General features: G+C 40.1%; 1 long non-coding RNA gene across 6 annotated transcripts in view; it reads right to left on the minus strand.

The window, feature by feature from the left end:
* Positions 1-12,267, minus strand: part of LOC132354178 (uncharacterized) — a 359,922-nt gene that overhangs the window by 342,460 nt on the left and 5,195 nt on the right. For 5 of the 6 annotated variants that reach the window (XR_009499206.1, XR_009499202.1, XR_009499203.1 and 2 more), the window contains exons 2-5: positions 9,924-10,036; positions 9,184-9,213; positions 6,621-6,841; positions 5,874-5,972 (exon numbers count right to left, since the gene is read on the minus strand). This is a non-coding gene — a long non-coding RNA (uncharacterized LOC132354178). Of the gene's footprint in view, positions 1-5,873; positions 5,973-6,620; positions 6,842-9,183; positions 9,214-9,755; positions 10,037-12,267 lie in introns of all 6 variants that reach the window. The other variant, XR_009499204.1, reaches the window with a different exon arrangement.

The raw sequence follows: 12,267 nt of genomic DNA on the forward strand, positions 1-12,267 counted from the left end.
CCAAGACTAAGTCTCTCCTGACTGGAGTTGTCTTGTTTTGTTTTTGACTTATTTTTTTAAGTAAATGCTTAGGACCACATATTATTTTTCACAAAGAGAAAAGTACAAAAACTGTACTGACCTATGTGATTTATCATGGTTAACAAACCAATTTTAAAAAAGAAAAAAAAATTGCAACAAAACACATTGCTGATTTTGGTATTAGGGTGATGGTGGCCTCATAGAATGAGTTCAGAAGTGTTCCTTCCTCTGCAATTTTTTGGAATAGTTTCAGAAGGATAGGTGTTAACTCTTCTCTAAATGTGTGGTAGAATTCACCTGTAGAGCCATCTGGTCCTGTACTTTTGTTTGTTGGGAGTTTTTAAATTACTGATTCAATTTCGGTAGTTAATTGGTCTGTTTGCATTTTCCATTTTTTCCTGGTTCAGTCCTGGGAGACTGTACCTTTCTAAGACTTTGTCCATTTCTTGTAGGTTGTCCATTTTATTGGTGCATAGTTGCTCATAGTAGTCTCTTATGATGCTTTATATCCTGTAACTTCTCCTTTTTCATTTCTGATTTTATTGATTTGGGCCCTCTCTCTTTTTTTCTTGATGAGTCTGGCTAAAGATTTATCAATTTCGTTTATCTTTTCAAAGAAAAGATACCACTGTTTGCAGACAACATGATACTATACACAGAAAATCCTAAGGAAGCTACCAGAAAGCTACTAGAGCTCATCAATGAATTCAGTAAAGTTGCAGGATACAAAATTAATACACAGAAATCTGTCACATTTCCATATACTAACAACGAAATAGCACAAAGAGAAATTAAGGAAACAATCCCATTTACCAATGCATCAAAAAGAATAAAATACCTAGGAATAAACCTACCTAAGGAGACAGAAGACCTGTACTCCAAAAAACTATAAGATGCTGATGAAAGAAACTGAAGACCACACAAACAGATGGAAAGATACACTGTGTTCTTGGATTGGAAGAATCAGTATTGTTAAAATGACCATTCTACACAAGACAATCTACAGATTCAATGCAATCCCTATCAAATTACCAATGGCATTTTTCACAGAACTAGAACAAAATTTTTTTAAATTTCTACAGAAACACAAAAGACCCCGAATAGCCAAAGCAATCTTGAGAAAGAAAAACAGAGCTGGAGGAATCAGGCTCCCTGACTTCAGACTATACTACAAAGCTATAGTAATCAAGACAGTACGGTACTGGCACAAAAACAGACATATAAATCAATGGAACAGGATAGAAAGCCCAGAAATAAACCCACGCACTTATGGTCAATTAATCTATGACAAAGGAGGCAAGAACATACAATGGAGAAAAGACAGTCTCTTCAATAAGTGGTGCTGGAAAAACTAGACAGCTACATGTAAAAGAATGAAATTCGAACATTCTCTAACACATATACAAAAATAAACTCAAAATAGATTAAAGACCTAAATGTAAGACCAGATTACTATAAAGCTCCTCAAGGAAAACATAGGCAGAACACTCTTTTGACATAAATCGCAGCAATGTTTTTTGGATCTGTCTCCTTGAGTAATGGAAATAAAAACAAAAATAAACAAATGGGGCCTAATTAAACTTAAAAGCTTTTGCACAGCAAAGGAAACCATACACAAAATGAAAAGACAACCTACAGAATGGGAGAAAATATTTGCAAACAATTCAACTGACAAGGGATTAATTTCCAAAATATACAAACTGCTCATACAGCTCAATATCCAAAAAACAAACAACCCAATCAAAAAATGGGCAGAAGATCTAAATAGACATTTCTCCAAAGAAGACAGACTGATGGCCAACAGGCACATGAAAAAAAATGCTCAACATTGCTAATTAATTACTAGAGAAATGCAAATCAAAACTACAGTGAGGTATGACCTCACACAGGTCAGAATAGCCAGCATCAAAATGTCTACAAATAATAAATGCTAGAGAGGGACTTCCCTAGCAGTCCAGTGGTTAAGACCCCATGCTTCCACTGCAGGGGGCGCGGGTTTTACCCCTGGTTAGGGAACTAAGATCCTTCATGCCACACAGTGCAGCCAAAAAAAGAAAAAAAAGAAAGCTAGAGACAGTGTGGAGAAAAAGGAACCTTCCTACACTGTTGGTGGGAATGTAAATTGGTACAGCCACTACAGAGGACAGTACAGAGGTTCCTTAAAAAACTAAAAATAGAGCTACTATATGATCCAGCAATCCCACTCCTGGGCATATATCTGGAGAAAACTATAACTCAAAAAGATACATGCACCCCAATGTTTATACATTTATAGTTATAAATAACCATGAAATGAGATAATATACGTGAAAATAATCTCGAATTGTAATATCCTATATAAAAGTAAGATGCTATTAGCAGGACTTTACAGTGAAAGCCAAAGACACCATTTGGGCCTACTAATAGTCAACAGCTCCATCATTTATAGATCTTAGATGACCCTCAGTTTTTAAGGACTCCAAGTATTCATGTTTCCCTAACCCCATGAGCATATATCAGTCAAAAATCACTGACTTTATGTTCCAGAAGCCTAATTCTTATTCCATGAAAGCCTGACACACCTGAAAAGGATAAAAATCTGGCCTACGTTAATGCCTACACTCAATTATACAATAGTGCACATACCAAAGATTTCCAAAATGTATTTCAGAACAGCAAAACTAGTTCTCAAGCAGCAAAATTAACACAGACCTTGTCGATTTCCTCTTCTCTAATTGTTAACTGGCCACATTCTCAGACGGTCTTTTACCAATGACTTTCCTATTGACATCGACCTTGTGACATTCTGCATCTTTTGCAAATTTTGCTATTAGGCTTTGCATTACATGTGCATTGTATGTTAGTGATTGTTAATTACCAAGGCTACTATGAAGTGGGGAGAGGGTTTTGAGTGTAAAATGCATTGGTTTTCAACTCATTAGTGGATGTTTTCCTATTCTGATGGCCTTAGCATCCCTGTGCACTCAGTGTGGAGACTATAGTAATGAACGCTCAGATAAGAAGGACACCCTCTTCCTACCTCAAAAGGTTGTTCTGAGAATAAAGGTGAAATTCTGCTTGGCACACAGTAAGCCTCAATAAATGTTGCTTACTGGTATTTTTAAAGACAGAAGGCAGTAAGCAGAAGCCATTAGGCAGAAACAAGGAGAGGCAAAAGTAGTAATCAATTATGGAATAGGAAGACATCTACAAAGGGAAGCAAGGAGAGGAGCGCTGAGTCACAAGCATGATAGACAAGTAGAATCACCCTTGGCTCCCAGAGCTGGGCCAGATTTTGAGCACTGCAGCCTTGCTCAGAGTTTCCTGGCTCTCCCTTCAGACTGCGTGTACATAGTGACAATACACTGCTATCACCTGGGGTAACCGAGGATGCCTCAACCGCGAAATAACCAAACACGCCCATGGGATCTCTTTGTTAAATTTTAGTCAACCAGACTTGCTTCTGGGGGAGATACTGACGAAAGAAACACTCCTTTCACTGAATGAAAGAGCCCCTTTCTTTTCTGATTTAACTGAGTCTCTTAACTGTTCTCTTCCTTCACTTTCAACAGATCCCAAAGGATACTTTCTCCACCTTCATGGGAAACACACACACACACACACACACACACACACACACACACACACAGAGTTTCTTGGTAATATATTAAGTGTGTCCAGCACTCCACAATTTACAAAGCATTTTATTTCACATCCACAAGAGGAGAGTATAAAAATAACAAACTCTGGGAATGGAATATAGGGATTTTCATTTTTAATGAGATCCCCAGATGACTAGCCAATCCTTTTATTTCACGTTTTTTCGCTCACTAAATGAAAATCAAATTCCAGTTTTACCTTCCTAGGAATATTTGCACGTCATCTGAACTGAAGGTGTGGGTGTTTAAACACTCTTGAATCACACACATATAAACAGTCTCTTGGCTTATTACATAAATTACTAAGAATAACATTCATGGGTTTTCTATTAATTAACTAATTCATTATTTAATTCAACTATTATATTGAGCATGCAATTACCATGTGCCCAGCAATGTATTCAAGGCTGGATTTCACCAGCTCAACTTTCACGATCGACCTTTTACAGACCATAATTACACAGCCAGGGTACCCATGAGGAGACCTACTGACGACAACCCAAACTGAGCTTCCCATAGAAACATCAGTTCTACAGTGGAACAATTACAGACTTGGGATTCAAACCCTGGCTCTGCCGGACTTGCTTGCTATCTAGTTGGGGCAGCTTCTTCACGTCTCCAAGCATCTGTAAGATGGAGATAATAGCACCTACCTCACAAACGTGGAAGGATAAGAGAGAATGATAATAATACACAGTGCCTGGTCAGTGCCTGGCACATATAATAGGTGTTCAATAAACAAAACCTACTGCCTTTCTTATGAAAGGGCCAGATTTTCTAAGGAAGATTACTGAAAACCCCATTCTCATGTATTATTATTATTTTTTTTTACAGCAGGTTCTTATTAGTCATCCATTTTATACACATCAGTGTATACATGTCAATCCCAAACACCCAATTCAGCACACCACCATCCCCACCCCCCCACGGTTTTCCCCCCTTGGTGTCCATACGTTTGTTCTCTACATCTGTGTCTCAACTTCTGCCCTGCAAACCAGTTCATCTGTACCATTTTTCGAGGTTCCACATATATGCGTTAATATAAGATATTTGTTTTTCTCTTTCTGACTTACTTCATCTCATGTATTATTAACGTTCTCATTTTTCAAATGGAGAAAAATTAAGTTCAGGGAAGTTAAATCCCTCGTTCATGTATCAAGTGTGGTCAGCCCTTACTGTGTCCAGACGAGGGCTGTTCTCTGCAGATACAGGGCTGCAAAGCACAGAGTCTCTGGCCTCAAGCACCACTGTCTCACAGAGGAAACACAGGAGAAGCGAAGGGCCCCAGAAGGGGGAAGCACGGGGCTGTGGCAGCACACAAGTGAGCTCGCTCAGGATGCGGGGGCATCGAGGAGGCTCCCCAGAGGGGGTGTCCCAGCCGAGTCATGAGGGAAGTAACGCGACAAAAGCAGATACCCACTAGCAGCCTGGCTTGAATGAAACCAAATCCTTGTCTCCAAGACCCGTGAGTGTCCCACTATTCCACAGCTCCTGTGATTAGATTCAATTAACAAGGATTTTCTTAGCGCTTGCTTTATGGAAATGTCTGTACTAGATGGCAACAAAGGTGAATCATTATAGTTCTTATCTCATGATAAGACAGACATACAGATAACCAACTCAACCAATACCAAATGTAAGTCTGACCTTCAAAATCAGGTGCTGGACTTCCTGCCTGAGCTTTCACCTAGTTCTCCGACTCCTGGTGGGGATGCTGGTGATTCCTCCCAGGCTCTGGGGAAGCAGGTCAGCAACACTGCCCACCCTGTGAACCGCCCCACGCGGCAAAGCCGGGCGGATGTTATTCACCACCTCATCTGTGAATTATAATATAAATTCTTCAATTTCTGCAAAGGAGCTTCTTTTATCACGTGTAGGTACCACGAGTTCTGTATTTCACTGTGCACAGTGTTTCTGCTTACTTGAAACTGTTTACAGTGGAAATATTTAAAATATTTTATTTAAGGTATCTACATCTTTATAATTGAATTTTTTCTTTAGTTTTCTTTTGAGTGCTTTCTTCAGCAAATTTGGGGACCAGAATTATGCCTGCCTCAAAAAAATTACTGGGGAAACTTCCTGTCATTCTGTGCTTTGGAGCGATATAGGAATTATCAGACTCTTAGCAGTTTTACTCAGCTCATCTGAAAAATCCGTTGAACCCTGAAGTCACTACTCACTAACAGCAGAGCTCCCCATTCAGTACAGACTCACCTTCACACGCCTTCTCAACACTGCACTCGATATAACCACTGGGTGACAAACGTGGATGGGTTCATTTATCTTCAGTCTTTCCTCTACTATATGTGGAATCTAAAAAATAAAACAAACGAATGAATGTAACAAAACAGAAACAGACTCACACATACAGAGAACAAACTGGTTACCAATGGGCAGAGGGAAGAGGAATGGGGCAAGACAGGCGAAGGGGATTAAGAGGTACAAACTACTAGGTATAAAATGAGTAACATACAAGGATGTAATGTGCACCACAGGGAATATAGCCAATATTTCATAATAACTTCATATGAGTATTATCTATAAAAATACTGAGTCACTATGTTGTATACCTGAAACTAATGTAATAGTTGATTGTAAATCAACTACACTTCAAATTTAAAAGAAATTAAGACAAGTTATTTTCTGTGTATGGCTTTGACCACATTCCACAGCTTCTCGTAGGTGACTGTCCCATTTTAATAATTTCTAAATACCTTTGACTTTTATTTTTATTTCCTCCTTGGCCTACAAGCTCTTCATCTCGTACACTCTCCGTGTAAAACAAAACCCAGGGAAACACAGCATGTGGATCACTGGTACACCTTCTAAAATAATGTAATATCCCCGTCACCCATGACCCCTATAGCACACCCTTGTTCAAACCTGTTGCTCCAAAAAGGAAACTTTTTCAGGTTACCCTGAGGACACTCTCCACTTACTTCTCAAGAGGCACCAACTTACCTGCTATTCAAGTCCGATTGGTTTCTGCTTCCATTTGGTCCTTTCTGCTTCACATATTCCCCAAGTTCCATATTTCTTATACGTCAGTGGTACACTTTCCTCTTTTACAGCAGTCCTACAAAGTTTCCTCTTTTCTTTTCTTCTCTCTCTGTTTAATTTCTTCCCATTTCAGTGGATTGTGGGGACGAAGAGGAGGTAATTGCACGGGCTCAAGACAAGACCTCAAAGCAGAAATCCAGAAAATTCTTTGAACTCTTTTAAGTGCTACCCAATTGATCATACTCTTAATAAGACTTTCTTGTTTTCCTCTTCCTGAACCTAAGAAAATTATCTAAACTGATAATTGTACATATTATATATTATAATGTTATAATAAGTTGAACATTACAATCCAAATAATGCAATACTGCTTATATGCGAACAGAAATTCAGAGTTTAAAAGCAGTGAAAGTATAAAGGAAATTATTTTCTATCATTATGCAAGTTTTAAAACCATTAGGAAATGTTCTGTTTTCTAAAATCTACAATGCGTTAGGCCTCAGTCCATTTGTCTGACAGAAGCAAAAAAGAGGCAATCTATTATATAATGGTCCAAACTGGAAATTCCTAAAAACAAGAAACAAGCTACTTTTATATTAGATCTAATTTACTATTAAATTGTCTAATTAAGACAAATACACACACACACACACACACACACACACACACACACACATATACACATCTATATGGCTTCATTCAAATATATATGGTAAGAGACAGTGAAAGGAAAACAAATGATAATACCATGTGACCTTTTTAATCCTGTGGGTTTTTTTTTTTTTAAACATTTTTATTAGAGGAAATGTGAGATTTTTCACACGTTCATAATGTTTTAAATGAATAGTCTCTAAACCTGTAAACCTATTTACAATAGGTAAAAGTCAGATTTTTAAGAAAACCAACAAATAGATTGTTTCATAAACTGCGCACAGAAAAAATACCAACAGAAAGAACAGAAAACTTACAAACACGGCAAAGTTCAATGTTAGTATGGAAAGTTTATAAGGTCACAGTAGGAATTTAATTACAGATATGGAGAACATATGAACCTCCGGCACAAGTGACACTGGTAACAGATGTCAAGCGCCCTGGGAAAGCTACCATGCATGCATTCATTCACTCATTCACTCATTCACTCATTCGTATGTCCACCCATCCGTTCCCTCAGCAAATATTTACTGAGGATTCTCTATGTTCCAGGATATAATAATTTTTAAAAAGAAGAAGAAGAAGAAGAAGAAGGAGGGGGAGGGAGAGAGAAGAGGGAGGAGGAAGAGAAACTGTCTAGTGACGAATAGTGACAAGAAACCAGGCAATTACAATTCATCATGGTAAGTAAATTAACAGGTGCTATGACAGCACTTAAGAGGAGCACCTTATCCAGATATGTCAGTGGAGGGAAGAAAAGTGTGTAGGTGGTGTACACAAAGAAAATTCATTTAAGCGATACCTGGAAGAGTATGAATCATACAGAAGTCAGATAAAGAGTGGAAAGAATGGAAAAAGGTCCAAGTAGAGGGAACAGCATGAGCAAGTGGCTAAAGCAAAGAGGAAGCATAGCACGTGGAAGGAACTACAAAATATTCAGTAGGTAGGGACATAGAGAGCAAGGCAGCAGTAATAGAAGGTCATGTAATAAATGAAAGGCTTTCAGGGGCCAGATAGAAAGGATCTTGTACGGCAATTTAAGGAATCTGGAACTTATCTTAAGGGTAATGACAAGCCATCAGCGGTTTTAATCAGAAAAGCAATAATGACCAGACAAGTGTTTTAGTAGAATCACGCTGCCTGAAAACAGATCATTCATTAGAGAGGATCAATTAGCAGGTGAGAGATCAATTAGAAGTTTTGCCTGGATCCATAAGAGAGATGAAGAGAGAATCAGGAAAGTGGAAATGGAGTAAAGAGAAGTTTATAGTCTCAAGATACATTTAAGAAGTAAAATTAATAGGCAGGATAAACTTGATATGAGACTGGGAGAGGGTGGAACTCAAAGATAAACTCAATTTGTCTTTGGTAACTGAGATAGATAGAGAACAAAGGCCAAGAAACAGGTTTAGGTGCAAAGATGGGAAATGCTGTCTTCAACAAGTTCACTTGAACCGCCTGTGAGTCATCTAGGTGAATCAAGCTGATGGACAATTAGCTAAAAAGGTCTGGGATGAGGAGAGAGACGAGCACGGACATTCATCAGCACACAGGCCGCAGCTGAGTTTTGGGAGTGACTGCATACCGTGAACGTGCAGAGCCGCAACAGAAGACATCTAAGGAACTTCAGCATTTAAGGGACAAACAAGCAGACGCTGCAAAGAAGGCTGACAGAAAACCCTCTTCCCAAACAGGAAGTCCATTTGACATCCCTATAAAAACTCCCTGGCTTAGATCTGGGAGACCCACAGAGACAGTTCTCCTGACCAGCTGAAACTCACGCCTTTGCTAAGCTTTCTAACATCTGATAGCCACCATCACCCGCCCACTTCTCTACCCTCCCCCAAAACAACGGACACACACACACTCTTACCTTTTCATCCAGTTCATAAGCTCTTCTCTCCTTAAAATAAAAAAACAGTCTGCTAAGAAGGTCTGTTTATATATTACACGACAAACAAACATTAAGTATTTAATGTTTAAAAAAAAAAGGGAGACACTCCACCCACGTGGTAGTCTCCCAAAGCAGAGACACCTCCCTCCAGCAGCCCCTCAGGTTTGCTACAGTCATCCACCAGCCCAAGGGGTCACGATGTTTCCCGAGGGGCAGGGCAGCCAGGGTCTCCCAGAGGTGGGAGAGAGAAGCTACAGAACAAACTGACAAGCTGACTGAAATTCTGTAGCTCTCAGCTGCAGCTGGGTGTTTCAGGACAAGAATTAAAGGCTTATCACCGTTTGGAAAGACAGCAGGAAGAATGACTCAGAGCATAATTCCTTGCACCTTGACATAAATGTTGATTTAGTCTTTCAAGAAAACTCTACAATATGTTAAAAAAAAAAAAAAAAAATTAGCACTCTTGGAAAAAAACTGTCTCAGTCCTGCCAAAGATGAACTTTTCACACCAGCTTGAGCCCCACCAGATTCAAAATATGGAGTTTACTCACATATTTCCTGCTCTTCAGAGAGAGAGAAATGGAGACCTGCAAATACGAAGAGGCTTCCCTGGAATCCCGCAGTTACTCAGCATTTGGTCCTGCTGAATCAGTGCCTTGGACACCCAAGCCGTCGTCATTCCCACTGGACAGTGTATGCCGCGAGGGGTTTCTCCTCACCTGGTCAGCCGAGTGCAGGACTGCGGGAATGCTCGTTTAGCCTTCTCTGGGTTGGTGTGCACTGCAGTAAGAGTTCATCTCTGCCAACTCACGTGTCCCAACTTCACAGTGACCTGTGAACCAAGCCACAGAAAGAGAAGAAATGGGTGACTGTATCAACGCCTACTCCATATCCCAATTCCAGAAAACCTACAGTCTCCCTCAGGATCATGCCTTCAAGAAGAGAAAAGGCCACCAAATGAAATGCCGACATCTCACAGTCAGGGTGAATTTTTAAAAATGCAAATTGGGTAACTGCTCTCACAGCCAAAACACTGGCTGTTCTGTGCTCTGCCATTACCATGGGAAGGACAGACCAGGTTTCACCACAGATCACAAGACAAGGATGAGAGATTCAAGGGCCAGAGCCAAGCACTGAGCAACACCAGCCTGTATCAGCTGAGCTCAACACACATGAGAAATCCAGCCAAGACCTGCAGAGCCACCCAGCCTCACCACGCCAGACTGACCAATCTCTAGCCTACTCCAAGCCATAGAAGTGAGCCCAGCCGAGTCAGGTGAAATGCCCAGCCCAGCCAAAGCCAGCGAACTCCCAGCCAACCTGCGGGCTCATCGCCAAAAAGACTGACCTGTCAAATGAGCCAGACAAAGCTTGGATCTCCCACGGCCTAAGGGTCAACTTCTGTGAGGAAAAGCTGCATCCAACATCTAATACCTCCAGAGATGATAATTCTGAACAGAAGCACCCTGAAAGCTTCTGTATCATCCAACGTTTCGCCACATGCAAGAGTTTGAAAAAATCATGTTTTCTCTGGTCACAGTTGGACTGCACATTCTTGAGGAGTGAAAACTTTTTAAAATTCCAATTATTTATTTCTTATTTTTCAAAAGTGAAATTGGTGAAGTTGAAGCCTCTCTAGCGTCCTCCATAATCTGTCCCCCATCCTTTCCCACATACGTTCAAGGCCATCCTGACGTGGAGGGGCTCTGAGAGCAGGAAGTTTTCTGTGGCCTGTTTGGGTAACATAAGACCTCCAGGGCCACAGAATGAAAAGGCAGTCAAGAGAAAAAAAAGCATTAGCCAATAATTTATTGTACTTGTCCCCTCTATCTCCCCTGCACTGAGGTCTACCCTAGTTACCAGACACAGGACTGGTTCCGGGCACACGCTCGCAGGTGTTGTCTACGCTCTGTGCCGCCATCAGAGTCCTGGCAACCTGCATGGGCTCAGAGCAGCCTAGGGGGTCTGCTCATGGCCATGATGCTATGTGTTGCCCTGGTTCTGGACACGCCATACCAGCCAGTGTCCGCCCTCCTAGAGAACATTAAACTAGACCTAGAGCCCACGGATTACTGTGGGAGATGGTGTTCTTTATAGTCAGTCAGATTTTTAATAATTAAAAGGCTACCTTACGCAAATAAAGACAGAGAACTAGCTACTGAAGTTCCTGCCCTTCTGGAGAAAAGACATCAAAATTTTGCCAAGTTTAACCTAATTCAAAAAGAATTTGAAGCATGTGAACCAACTTTAATGGAGGCCAGACTCAAGAACCAACTATCAGCAACAGAAAAACTGGAGGCCAATAAGAAGGAGGTGGAAATCTCCAACTCCTTGCTTAGGCTTAAAATACAGACCTTTACAAAAGAACTTAGCAAAGAGAAATCTAAGCATTTAGAACAAGTTGACATTCAAGAAATATTCAGTCTTTGAAAGATTCATCGAAACCCATCCAATATAAGTAACTACAAGCAAAACAGCCTTTAAAGTGCACCAGAAAAGCGAAGAACAACTTCAGACAGCACTAAAAAGATGCTTCAGATGACAATTCCCATCTTGGGGGAAGTATATAACTGCTTTCACAAGAAGCTAAAGAATGGACAGGAAGAGTGAGCAAACTTATTAATCAGAAAAAAAAAAAAGTTTAAAAAAAACCTAAAATTCTACTGCATCTGGAACAAGTTCTAAATGATTAAGAAAGATTATTACTCAAGATGAGAGATCAGTCTTCAGTTCATGAAGAAAGCAACAAGGATGCAGAACCTTGAAACTAGATATAAACAGACATATCAGAAAATGAAGACTTCTAATAAGATGAATTCAAAGCAGTTTTGATGAAACTGACTCATGCTGCTGGGTTAAACACGGCTGATCTAGGCTTGGCTAGGCCAGGTGACTATGCTCACCTTCGCTAGGTTTATTTTAAAATTTAATTTAAAACTCTTGAAGAATATGAAACCAAATGTACACTGCATTAACTGAAAGAGATAAAATAATTGAAGCACTGAAAGTCTGTAAGTCTCCAAATAAGAAAGTTTCGCTATGATGAGAAAGGGGGACGGTAGG

Source organism: Balaenoptera ricei, chromosome 1, assembly GCF_028023285.1.
Source record: "Balaenoptera ricei isolate mBalRic1 chromosome 1, mBalRic1.hap2, whole genome shotgun sequence".
Lineage (NCBI taxonomy): Eukaryota > Metazoa > Chordata > Mammalia > Artiodactyla > Balaenopteridae > Balaenoptera > Balaenoptera ricei.